Source organism: Taudactylus pleione, unplaced genomic scaffold (genome assembly GCF_031769625.1).
Source record: "Taudactylus pleione unplaced genomic scaffold, aTauple2 ptg000454l, whole genome shotgun sequence".
In the NCBI taxonomy this organism is placed as follows: domain Eukaryota; kingdom Metazoa; phylum Chordata; class Amphibia; order Anura; family Myobatrachidae; genus Taudactylus; species Taudactylus pleione.
This window is the reverse complement of record NW_028284856.1, coordinates 2876694-2890421: the sequence shown is the minus strand read 5'-3', so window position 1 is coordinate 2890421 and position 13728 is coordinate 2876694. Positions and strand designations below refer to the sequence as shown.

At 37.0% G+C, this 13728-nt stretch overlaps 6 non-coding genes across 6 annotated transcripts; all 6 read right to left on the bottom strand.

Annotated features, from left to right (window-relative positions):
- Positions 1-2855: 2855 nt before the first annotated feature.
- Positions 2856-2928, bottom strand: TRNAK-UUU (transfer RNA lysine (anticodon UUU)). The gene has a single exon. It is a non-coding gene; the product is annotated as a tRNA-Lys (tRNA).
- A 2283-nt stretch (positions 2929-5211) lies between these two features.
- TRNAK-UUU (transfer RNA lysine (anticodon UUU)) lies at positions 5212-5284 on the bottom strand. The gene has a single exon. It is a non-coding gene; the product is annotated as a tRNA-Lys (tRNA).
- Positions 5285-6547: 1263 nt separating this feature from the next.
- Positions 6548-6620, bottom strand: TRNAK-UUU (transfer RNA lysine (anticodon UUU)). Its single transcript has one exon. It is a non-coding gene; the product is annotated as a tRNA-Lys (tRNA).
- Positions 6621-9236: 2616 nt separating this feature from the next.
- On the bottom strand, positions 9237-9309 carry TRNAK-UUU (transfer RNA lysine (anticodon UUU)). Its single transcript has one exon. It is a non-coding gene; the product is annotated as a tRNA-Lys (tRNA).
- Positions 9310-10253: 944 nt separating this feature from the next.
- TRNAK-UUU (transfer RNA lysine (anticodon UUU)) lies at positions 10254-10326 on the bottom strand. The gene has a single exon. It is a non-coding gene; the product is annotated as a tRNA-Lys (tRNA).
- Positions 10327-12609: 2283 nt separating this feature from the next.
- TRNAK-UUU (transfer RNA lysine (anticodon UUU)) lies at positions 12610-12682 on the bottom strand. The gene has a single exon. It is a non-coding gene; the product is annotated as a tRNA-Lys (tRNA).
- Between the last annotated feature and the right edge of the window lie 1046 nt (positions 12683-13728).

The following is a 13728-nucleotide window of genomic DNA, read 5'->3' as shown; positions in this document are numbered from 1 at the left end:
CTCTCTATCACTAAAAGTAAGATATGAATAGCTTGACATTTAGTGTCTATTGATGAAATACATTTAATTTGCCTCTTGGTTGAAGGTGTAGATTCTTAAACAGTTTGTGATTTTCCCACTCTGCACTATGTTCCATTTCACAAAATGACACATTGCTTAAAAGACACTCGCCCGAACAGGGACTTGAACCCTGGACCCTCAGATTAAAGTTCTGATGTTTTACCGACTCCAGGCTCTTCCGGAGTCTGTCGCAAACCTATAGAAAGTTCGTAATACTAAAACCAAGTAAATTCAAGTGGTGACAACTACTGTGCAATTACTAAAGTAGGAAAATCTCTCTATCACTAAAAGTAAGATATGAATAGCTTGACATTTAGTGTCTATTGATGAAATACATTTAATTTGCCTCTTGGTTGAAGGTGTAGATTCTTAAACAGTTTGTGATTTTCCCACTCTGCACTATGTTCCATTTCACAAAATGACACATTGCTTAAAAGACACTCGCCCGAACAGGGACTTGAACCCTGGACCCTCAGATTAAAAGTATGATGCTCTACCGACTGAGCTATCCAGGCTCTTCTGTGATAGGTCGCAAAAATGCAGAAAGTTCGTAATACAAAAAACAAGTCATTTCAACTGATGACAACTACTAGTTACTGTGCAATTACTAAAGTTGGAAAATCTCTCTATCACTAAAAGTAATATGTGAATAGCTTGACATTTAGTGTCTATTGATGAAATACATTTAATTTGCCTCTTGGTTGAAGGTGTAGATTCTTAAACAGTTTGTGATTTTCCCACTCTGCACTATGTTCCATTTCACAAAAACGACACATTGCTTAAAAGACACTCGTCCGAACAGAGACTTGAACCCTGGACCCTCAGATTAAAGTTCTGTTGTTTTACCGACACCAGGCTTTTCTGGAGTCTGTCGCAAACCTATAGAAAGTTCGTAATACTAAAACAAATCAATTCAAATGGTGACAACTACTGTGCAATTACTAAAGTAGGAAAATCTCTCTATCACTAAAAGTATGAACTGAAAAGCTTGACATTTAGTGTCTCTTGATGAAATACATTTAATTTGCCTCTTGGTTGAAGGTGTACATTCTTAAACAGTTTGTGATTTTCCCACTCTGCACTATGTTCCATTTCACAAAAACGACACATTGCTTAAAAGACACTCGCCCGAACAGGGACTTGAACCCTGGACCCTCAGATTAAAGTTCTGATGTTTTACCGACTCCAGGCTCTTCCGGAGTCTGTCGCAAACCTATAGAAAGTTCGTAATACTAAAACCAAGTAAATTCAAATGGTGACAACTACTGTGCAATTACTAAAGTAGGAAAATCTCTCTATCACTAAAAGTAAGATATGAATAGCTTGACATTTAGTGTCTATTGATGAAATACATTTAATTTGCCTCTTGGTTGAAGGTGTAGATTCTTAAACAGTTTGTGATTTTCCCACTCTGCACTATGTTCCATTTCACAAAATGACACATTGCTTAAAAGACACTCGCCCGAACAGGGACTTGAACCCTGGACCCTCAGATTAAAAGTATGATGCTCTACCGACTGAGCTATCCAGGCTCTTCTGTGATAGGTAGCAAAAATGCAGAAAGTTCGTAATACAAAAAACAAGTCATTTCAACTGATGACAACTACTAGTTACTGTGCAATTACTAAAGTTGGAAAATCTCTCTATCACTAAAAGTATTATGTGAATAGCTTGACATTTAGTGTCTATTGATGAAATACATTTAATTTGCCTCTTGGTTGAAGGTGTAGATTCTTAAACAGTTTGTGATTTTCCCACTCTGCACTATGTTCCATTTCACAAAAACGACACATTGCTTAAAAGACACTCGTCCGAACAGAGACTTGAACCCTGGACCCTCAGATTAAAGTTCTGTTGTTTTACCGACTCCAGGCTCTTCTGGAGTCTGTCGCAAACCTATAGAAAGTTCGTAATACTAAAACAAGTCAATTCAAATGGTGACAACTACTGTGCAATTACTAAAGTAGGAAAATCTCTCTATCACTAAAAGTATGATCTGAATAGCTTGACATTTAGTGTCTATTGATGAAATACATTTAATTTGCCTCTTGGTTGAAGGTGTACATTCTTAAACAGTTTGTGATTTTCCCACTCTGCACTATGTTCCATTTCACAAAAACGACACATTGCTTAAAAGACACTCGCCCGAACAGGGACTTGAACCCTGGACCCTCAGATTAAAGTTCTGATGTTTTACCGACTCCAGGCTCTTCTGTAGTCTGCCGCAAATATATAGAAAGTTCGTAATACTAAAACAAGTCAATTCAAATGGTGACAACTACTGTGCAATTACTAAAGTAGGAAAATCTCTCTATCACTAAAAGTATGAACTGAAAAGCTTGACATTTAGTGTCTCTTGATGAAATACATTTAATTTGCCTCTTGGTTGAAGGTGTACTTTCTTAAACTGTTTGTGATTTTCCCACTCTGCACTATGTTCCATTTCACAAAAACGACACATTGCTTAAAAGACACTCGCCCGAACAGGGACTTGAACCCTGGACCCTCAGATTAAAGTTCTGATGTTTTACCGACTCCAGGCTCTTCTGTAGTCTGTCGCAAATATATAGAAAGTTCGTAAAACTAAAAACAAGTAAATTCAAATGGTGACAACTACTGTGCAATTACTAAAGTAGGAAAATCTCTCTATCACTAAAAGTATGATCTGAATAGCTTGACATTTAGTGTCTATTGATGAAATACATTTAATTTGCCTCTTGGTTGAAGGTGTACATTCTTATACAGTTTGTGATTTTCCCACTCTGCACTATGTTCCATTTCACAAAAATGACACTCGCCCGAACAGGGACTTGAACCCTGGACCCTCAGATTAAAAGTCTGATGCTCTACCGACTGAGCTATCCAGGCTCTTCTGTGATAGGTCGCAAAAATGCAGAAAGTTCGTAATACAAAAAACAAGTCATATCAAATGATGACAACTACTAGTTACTGTGCAATTACTAAAGTTGGAAAATCTCTCTATCACTAAAAGTTTGAACTGAAAAGCTTGACATTTAGTGTCTCTTGATGAAATACATTTAATTTGCCTCTTGGTTGAAGGTGTACATTCTTAAACAGTTTGTGATTTTCTCACTCTGCACTATGTTCCATTTCACAAAAATGACACATTGCTTAAAAGACACTCGTCCGAACAGAGACTTGAACCCTGGACCCTCAGATTAAAGTTCTGTTGTTTTACCGACTCCAGGCTCTTCTGGAGTCTGTCGCAAACCTATAGAAAGTTCGTAATACTAAAACAAGTCAATTCAAATGGTGACAACTACTGTGCAATTACTAAAGTTGGAAAATCTCTCTATCACTAAAAGTATGAACTGAAAAGCTTGACATTTAGTGTCTCTTGATGAAATACATTTAATTTGCCTCTTGGTTGAAGGTGTACATTCTTAAACAGTTTGTGATTTTCTCACTCTGCACTATGTTCCATTTCACAAAAATGACACATTGCTTAAAAGACACTCGTCCGAACAGAGACTTGAACCCTGGACCCTCAGATTAAAGTTCTGTTGTTTTACCGACTCCAGGCTCTTCTGGAGTCTGTCGCAAACCTATAGAAAGTTCGTAATACTAAAACAAGTCAAATCAAATGGTGACAACTACTGTGCAATTACTAAAGTAGGAAAATCTCTCTATCACTAAAAGTATGAACTGAAAAGCTTGACATTTAGTGTCTCTTGATGAAATACATTAAATTTGCCTCTTGGTTGAAGGTGTACATTCTTAAACAGTTTGTGATTTTCCCACTCTGCACTATGTTCCATTTCACAAAAATGACACATTGCTTAAAAGACACTCGCCCGAACAGGGACTTGAACCCTGGACCCTCAGATTAAAGTTCTGATTTTTTACCGACTCCAGGCACTTCTGTAGTCTGTCGCAAACCTATAGAAAGTTCGTAATACTAAAAACAAGTAAATTCAAATGGTGACAACTACTGTGCAATTACTAAAGTAGGAAAATCTCTCTATCACTAAAAGTATGATCTGAATAGCTTGACATTTAGTGTCTATTGATGAAATACATTTAATTTGCCTCTTGGTTGAAGGTGTACATTCTTAAACAGTTTGTGATTTTCCCACTCTGCACTATGTTCCATTTCACAAAAATGACACATTGCTTAAAAGACACTCGCCTGAACAGGGACTTGAAACCTGGACCCTCAGATTAAAGTTCTGATGTTTTACCGACTCCAGGCTCTTCTGGAGTCAGTCGCAAACCTATAGAAAGTTCTTAATACTAAAAACAAGTAAATTCAAATGGTGACAACTACTGTGCAATTACTAAAGTAGGAAAATCTCTCTATCACTAAAAGTATGATCTGAAAAGTTGACATTTAGTGTCTATTGATGAAATACATTTAATTTGCCTCTTGTTTGAAGGTGTAGATTCTTAAACAGTTTGTGATTTTCCCACTCTGCACTATGTTCCATTTCACAAAAACGACACATTGCTTAATAGACACTCGCCCGAACAGGGACTTGAAACCTGGACCCTCAGATTAAAGTTCTGATGTTTTACCGACTCCAGGCTCTTCTGGAGTCAGTCGCAAACCTACAGAAAGTTCGTAATACTAAAAACAAGTAAATTCAAATGGTGACAACTACTGTGCAATTACTAAAGTAGGAAAATCTCTCTATCACTAAAAGTATGATCTGAATAGCTTGACATTTAGTGTCTATTGATGAAATACATTTAATTTGCCTCTTGGTTGAAGGTGTACTTTCTTAAACTGTTTGTGATTTTCCCACTCTGCACTATGTTCCATTTCACAAAAACGACACATTGCTTAAAAGACACTCGCCCGAACAGGGACTTGAACCCTGGACCCTCAGATTAAAGTTCTGATGTTTTACCGACTCCAGGCTCTTCTGTAGTCTGTCGCAAATATATAGAAAGTTCGTAAAACTAAAAACAAGTAAATTCAAATGGTGACAACTACTGTGCAATTACTAAAGTAGGAAAATCTCTCTATCACTAAAAGTATGATCTGAATAGCTTGACATTTAGTGTCTATTGATGAAATACATTTAATTTGCCTCTTGGTTGAAGGTGTACATTCTTATACAGTTTGTGATTTTCCCACTCTGCACTATGTTCCATTTCACAAAAATGACACATTGCTTAAAAGACACTCGCCCGAACAGGGACTTGAACCCTGGACCCTCAGATTAAAAGTCTGATGCTCTACCGACTGAGCTATCCAGGCTCTTCTGTGATAGGTCGCAAAAATGCAGAAAGTTCGTAATACAAAAAACAAGTCATATCAAATGATGACAACTACTAGTTACTGTGCAATTACTAAAGTTGGAAAATCTCTCTATCACTAAAAGTATGAACTGAAAAGCTTGACATTTAGTGTCTCTTGATGAAATACATTTAATTTGCCTCTTGGTTGAAGGTGTACATTCTTAAACAGTTTGTGATTTTCTCACTCTGCACTATGTTCCATTTCACAAAAACGACACATTGCTTAAAAGACACTCGTCCGAACAGAGACTTGAACCCTGGACCCTCAGATTAAAGTTCTGTTGTTTTACCGACACCAGGCTCTTCTGGAGTCTGTCGCAAACCTATAGAAAGTTCGTAATACTAAAACAAGTCAATTCAAATGGTGACAACTACTGTGCAATAACAAAGTAGGAAAATCTCTCTATCACTAAAAGTATGAACTGAAAAGCTTGACATTTAGTGTCTCTTGATGAAATACATTTAATTTGCCTCTTGGGTGAAGGTGTAGATTCTTAAACAGTTTGTGATTTTCCCACTCTGCACTATGTTCCATTTCACAAAAACGACACATTGCTTAATAGACACTCGCCCGAACAGGGACTTGAAACCTGGACCCTCAGATTAAAGTTCTGATGTTTTACCGACTCCAGGCTCTTCTGGAGTCAGTCGCAAACCTACAGAAAGTTCGTAATACTAAAAACAAGTAAATTCAAATGGTGACAACTACTGTGCAATTACTAAAGTAGGAAAATCTCTCTATCACTAAAAGTATGATCTGAATAGCTTGACATTTAGTGTCTATTGATGAAATACATTTAATTTGCCTCTTGGTTGAAGGTGTACTTTCTTAAACTGTTTGTGATTTTCCCACTCTGCACTATGTTCCATTTCACAAAAACGACACATTGCTTAAAAGACACTCGCCCGAACAGGGACTTGAACCCTGGACCCTCAGATTAAAGTTCTGATGTTTTACCGACTCCAGGCTCTTCTGTAGTCTGTCGCAAATATATAGAAAGTTTGTAAAACTAAAAACAAGTAAATTCAAATGGTGACAACTACTGTGCAATTACTAAAGTAGGAAAATCTCTCTATCACTAAAAGTATGATCTGAATAGCTTGACATTTAGTGTCTATTGATGAAATACATTTAATTTGCCTCTTGGTTGAAGGTGTACATTCTTATACAGTTTGTGATTTTCCCACTCTGCACTATGTTCCATTTCACAAAAATGACACTCGCCCGAACAGGGACTTGAACCCTGGACCCTCAGATTAAAAGTCTGATGCTCTACCGACTGAGCTATCCAGGCTCTTCTGTGATAGGTCGCAAAAATGCAGAAAGTTCGTAATACAAAAAACAAGTCATATCAAATGATGACAACTACTAGTTACTGTGCAATTACTAAAGTTGGAAAATCTCTCTATCACTAAAAGTTTGAACTGAAAAGCTTGACATTTAGTGTCTCTTGATGAAATACATTTAATTTGCCTCTTGGTTGAAGGTGTACATTCTTAAACAGTTTGTGATTTTCTCACTCTGCACTATGTTCCATTTCACAAAAATGACACATTGCTTAAAAGACACTCGTCCGAACAGAGACTTGAACCCTGGACCCTCAGATTAAAGTTCTGTTGTTTTACCGACTCCAGGCTCTTCTGGAGTCTGTCGCAAACCTATAGAAAGTTCGTAATACTAAAACAAGTCAATTCAAATGGTGACAACTACTGTGCAATTACTAAAGTTGGAAAATCTCTCTATCACTAAAAGTATGAACTGAAAAGCTTGACATTTAGTGTCTCTTGATGAAATACATTTAATTTGCCTCTTGGTTGAAGGTGTACATTCTTAAACAGTTTGTGATTTTCTCACTCTGCACTATGTTCCATTTCACAAAAATGACACATTGCTTAAAAGACACTCGTCCGAACAGAGACTTGAACCCTGGACCCTCAGATTAAAGTTCTGTTGTTTTACCGACTCCAGGCTCTTCTGGAGTCTGTCGCAAACCTATAGAAAGTTCGTAATACTAAAACAAGTCAAATCAAATGGTGACAACTACTGTGCAATTACTAAAGTAGGAAAATCTCTCTATCACTAAAAGTATGAACTGAAAAGCTTGACATTTAGTGTCTCTTGATGAAATACATTAAATTTGCCTCTTGGTTGAAGGTGTACATTCTTAAACAGTTTGTGATTTTCCCACTCTGCACTATGTTCCATTTCACAAAAATGACACATTGCTTAAAAGACACTCGCCCGAACAGGGACTTGAACCCTGGACCCTCAGATTAAAGTTCTGATTTTTTACCGACTCCAGGCTCTTCTGTAGTCTGTCGCAAACCTATAGAAAGTTCGTAATACTAAAAACAAGTAAATTCAAATGGTGACAACTACTGTGCAATTACTAAAGTAGGAAAATCTCTCTATCACTAAAAGTATGATCTGAATAGCTTGACATTTAGTGTCTATTGATGAAATACATTTAATTTGCCTCTTGGTTGAAGGTGTACATTCTTAAACAGTTTGTGATTTTGCCACTCTGCACTATGTTCCATTTCACAAAAATGACACATTGCTTAAAAGACACTCGCCTGAACAGGGACTTGAAACCTGGACCCTCAGATTAAAGTTCTGATGTTTTACCGACTCCAGGCTCTTCTGGAGTCAGTCGCAAACCTATAGAAAGTTCTTAATACTAAAAACAAGTAAATTCAAATGGTGACAACTACTGTGCAATTACTAAAGTAGGAAAATCTCTCTATCACTAAAAGTATGATCTGAAAAGCTTGACATTTAGTGTCTCTTGATGAAATACATTTAAATTGCCTCTTGGTTGAAGGTGTACATTCTTAAACAGTTTGTGATTTTCCCACTCTGCACTATGTTCCATTTCACAAAAACGACACATTGCTTAAAAGACACTTGCCCGAACAGGGACTTGAACCCTGGACCCTCAGATTAAAGTTCTGATGTTTTACCGACTCCAGGCTCTTCTGTAGTCTGCCGCAAATATATAGAAAGTTCGTAAAACTAAAAACAAGTAAATTCAAATGGTGACAACTACTGTGCAATTACTAAAGTAGGAAAATCTCTCTATCACTAAAAGTATGATCTGAATAGCTTGACATTTAGTGTCTCTTGATGAAATACATTTAATTTGCCTCTTGGTTGAAGGTGTACATTCTTAAACAGTTTGTGATTTTCTCACTCTGCACTATGTTCCATTTCACAAAAACGACACATTGCTTAAAAGACACTCGTCCGAACAGAGACTTGAACCCTGGACCCTCAGATTAAAGTTCTGTTGTTTTACCGACACCAGGCTCTTCTGGAGTCTGTCGCAAACCTATAGAAAGTTCGTAATACTAAAACAAGTCAATTCAAATGGTGACAACTACTGTGCAATAACAAAGTAGGAAAATCTCTCTATCACTAAAAGTATGAACTGAAAAGCTTGACATTTAGCGTCTCTTGATGAAATACATTTAATTTGCCTCTTGGTTGAAGGTGTACATTCTTAAACAGTTTGTGATTTTCCCACTCTGCACTATGTTCCATTTCACAAAAACGACACATTGCTTAAAAGACACTAGCCCGAACAGGGACTTGAACCCTGGACCCTCAGATTATAGTTCTGATGTTTTACCGACTCCAGGCTCTTCTGGAGTCTGTCGCAAACCTATAGAAAGTTCGTAATACTAAAACCAAGTAAATTCAAATGGTGACAACTACTGTGCTATTACTAAAGTAGGAAAATCTCTCTATCACTAAAAGTAAGATATGAATAGCTTGACATTTAGTGTCTATAGATGAAATACATTTAATTTGCCTCTTGGTTGAAGGTGTAGATTCTTAAACAGTTTGTGATTTTCCCACTCTGCACTATGTTCCATTTCACAAAATGACACATTGCTTAAAAGACACTTGCCCGAACAGGGACTTGAACCCTGGACCCTCAGATTAAAAGTCTGATGCTCTACCGACTGAGCTATCCAGGCTCTTATGTGATAGGTCGCAAAAATGCAGAAAGTTCGTAATACAAAAAACAAGTCATATCAACTGATGACAACTACTAGTTACTGTGCAATTACTAAAGTTGGAAAATCTCTCTATCACTAAAAGTATTATCTGAATAGCTTGACATTTAGTGTCTATTGATGAAATACATTTAATTTGCCTCTTGGTTGAAGGTGTAGATTCTTAAACAGTTTGTGATTTTCTCACTCTGCACTATGTTCCATTTCACAAAAACGACACATTGCTTAAAAGACACTCGTCCGAACAGAGACTTGAACCCTGGACCCTCAGATTAAAGTTCTGTTGTTTTACCGACACCAGGCTCTTCTGGAGTCTGTCGCAAACCTATAGAAAGTTCGTAATACTAAAACAAGTCAATTCAAATGGTGACAACTACTGTGCAATAACAAAGTAGGAAAATCTCTCTATCACTAAAAGTATGAACTGAAAAGCTTGACATTTAGTGTCTCTTGATGAAATACATTTAATTTGCCTCTTGGTTGAAGGTGTACATTCTTAAACAGTTTGTGATTTTCCCACTCTGCACTACGTTCCATTTCACAAAAACGACACATTGCTTAAAAGACACTCGCCCGAACAGGGACTTGAACCCTGGACCCTCAGATTAAAGTTCTGATGTTTTACCGACTCCAGGCTCTTCTGTAGTCTGCCGCAAATATATAGAAAGTTCGTAAAACTAAAAACGAGTAAATTCAAATGGTGACAACTACTGTGCAATTACTAAAGTAGGAAAATCTCTCTATCACTAAAAGTATGATCTGAATAGCTTGACATTTAGTGTCTATTGATGAAATACATTTAATTTGCCTCTTGGTTGAAGGTGTACATTCTTATACAGTTTGTGATTTTCCCACTCTGCACTATGTTCCATTTCACAAAAATGACACATTGCTTAAAAGACACTCGCCCGAACAGGGACTTGAACCCTGGACCCTCAGATTAAAAGTCTGATGCTCTACCGACTGAGCTATCCAGGCTCTTCTGTGATAGGTCGCAAAAATGCAGAAAGTTCGTAATACAAAAAACAAGTCATATCAAATGATGACAACTACTAGTTACTGTGCAATTACTAAAGTTGGAAAATCTCTCTATCACTAAAAGTATGAACTGAAAAGCTTGACATTTAGTGTCTCTTGATGAAATACATTTAATTTGCCTCTTGGTTGAAGGTGTACATTCTTAAACAGTTTGTGATTTTCTCACTCTGCACTATGTTCCATTTCACAAAAACGACACATTGCTTAAAAGACACTCGTCCGAACAGAGACTTGAACCCTGGACCCTCAGATTAAAGTTCTGTTGTTTTACCGACACCAGGCTCTTCTCGAGTCTGTCGCAAACCTATAGAAAGTTCGTAATACTAAAACAAGTCAATTCAAATGGTGACAACTACTGTGCAATAACAAAGTAGGAAAATCTCTCTATCACTAAAAGTATGAACTGAAAAGCTTGACATTTAGTGTCTCTTGATGAAATACATTTAATTTGCCTCTTGGTTGAAGGTGTACATTCTTAAACAGTTTGTGATTTTCCCACTCTGCACTACGTTCCATTTCACAAAAATGACACATTGCTTAAAAGACACTCGTCCGAACAGAGACTTGAACCCTGGACCCTCAGATTAAAGTTCTGTTGTTTTACCGACTCCAGGCTCTTCTGGAGTCTGTCGCAAACCTATAGAAAGTTCGTAATACTAAAACAAGTCAAATCAAATGGTGACAACTACTGTGCAATTACTAAAGTAGGAAAATCTCTCTATCACTAAAAGTATGAACTGAAAAGCTTGACATTTAGTGTCTCTTGATGAAATACATTAAATTTGCCTCTTGGTTGAAGGTGTACATTCTTAAACAGTTTGTGATTTTCCCACTCTGCACTATGTTCCATTTCACAAAAATGACACATTGCTTAAAAGACACTCGCCCGAACAGGGACTTGAACCCTGGACCCTCAGATTAAAGTTCTGATTTTTTACCGACTCCAGGCTCTTCTGTAGTCTGTCGCAAACCTATAGAAAGTTCGTAATACTAAAAACAAGTAAATTCAAATGGTGACAACTACTGTGCAATTACTAAAGTAGGAAAATCTCTCTATCACTAAAAGTATGATCTGAATAGCTTGACATTTAGTGTCTATTGATGAAATACATTTAATTTGCCTCTTGGTTGAAGGTGTACATTCTTAAACAGTTTGTGATTTTCCCACTCTGCACTATGTTCCATTTCACAAAAATGACACATTGCTTAAAAGACACTCGCCTGAACAGGGACTTGAAACCTGGACCCTCAGATTAAAGTTCTGATGTTTTACCGACTCCAGGCTCTTCTGGAGTCAGTCGCAAACCTATAGAAAGTTCTTAATACTAAAAACAAGTAAATTCAAATGGTGACAACTACTGTGCAATTACTAAAGTAGGAAAATCTCTCTATCACTAAAAGTATGATCTGAAAAGCTTGACATTTAGTGTCTATTGATGAAATACATTTAATTTGCCTCTTGGTTGAAGGTGTAGATTCTTAAACAGTTTGTGATTTTCCCACTCTGCACTATGTTCCATTTCACAAAAACGACACATTGCTTAATAGACACTCGCCCGAACAGGGACTTGAAACCTGGACCCTCAGATTAAAGTTCTGATGTTTTACCGACTCCAGGCTCTTCTGGAGTCAGTCGCAAACCTACAGAAAGTTTGTAATACTAAAAACAAGTAAATTCAAATGGTGACAACTACTGTGCAATTACTAAAGTAGGAAAATCTCTCTATCACTAAAAGTATGATCTGAATAGCTTGACATTTAGTGTCTATTGATGAAATACATTTAATTTGCCTCTTGGTTGAAGGTGTACTTTCTTAAACTGTTTGTGATTTTCCCACTCTGCACTATGTTCCATTTCACAAAAACGACACATTGCTTAAAAGACACTCGCCCGAACAGGGACTTGAACCCTGGACCCTCAGATTAAAGTTCTGATGTTTTACCGACTCCAGGCTCTTCTGTAGTCTGTCGCAAATATATAGAAAGTTCGTAAAACTAAAAACAAGTAAATTCAAATGGTGACAACTACTGTGCAATTACTAAAGTAGGAAAATCTCTCTATCACTAAAAGTATGATCTGAATAGCTTGACATTTAGTGTCTATTGATGAAATACATTTAATTTGCCTCTTGGTTGAAGGTGTACATTCTTATACAGTTTGTGATTTTCCCACTCTGCACTATGTTCCATTTCACAAAAATGACACATTGCTTAAAAGACACTCGCCCGAACAGGGACTTGAACCCTGGACCCTCAGATTAAAAGTCTGATGCTCTACCGACTGAGCTATCCAGGCTCTTCTGTGATAGGTCGCAAAAATGCAGAAAGTTCGTAATACAAAAAACAAGTCATATCAAATGATGACAACTACTAGTTACTGTGCAATTACTAAAGTTGGAAAATCTCTCTATCACTAAAAGTATGAACTGAAAAGCTTGACATTTAGTGTCTCTTGATGAAATACATTTAATTTGCCTCTTGGTTGAAGGTGTACATTCTTAAACAGTTTGTGATTTTCTCACTCTGCACTATGTTCCATTTCACAAAAACGACACATTGCTTAAAAGACACTCGTCCGAACAGAGACTTGAACCCTGGACCCTCAGATTAAAGTTCTGTTGTTTTACCGACACCAGGCTCTTCTGGAGTCTGTCGCAAACCTATAGAAAGTTCGTAATACTAAAACAAGTCAATTCAAATGGTGACAACTACTGTGCAATAACAAAGTAGGAAAATCTCTCTATCACTAAAAGTATGAACTGAAAAGCTTGACATTTAGTGTCTCTTGATGAAATACATTTAATTTGCCTCTTGGTTGAAGGTGTACATTCTTAAACAGTTTGTGATTTTCCCACTCTGCACTATGTTCCAATTCACAAAAATGACACATTGCTTAAAAGACACTCGCCCGAACAGGGACTTGAACCCTGGACCCTCAGATTAAAGTTCTGATGTTTTACCGACTCCAGGCTCTCCTGTAGTCTGCCGCAAATATATAGAAAGTTCGTAATACTAAAACAAGTCAATTCAAATGGTGACAACTACTGTGCAATTACTAAAGTAGGAAAATCTCTCTATCACTAAAAGTATGAACTGAAAAGCTTGACATTTAGTGTCTCTTGATGAAATACATTTAATTTGCCTCTTGGTTGAAGGTGTACTTTCTTAAACTGTTTGTGATTTTCCCACTCTGCACTATGTTCCATTTCACAAAAACGACACATTGCTTAAAAGACACTCGCCCGAACAGGGACTTGAACCCTGGACCCTCAGATTAAAGTTCTGATGTTTTACCGACTCCAGGCTCTTCTGTAGTCTGTCGCAAATATATAGAAAGTTCGT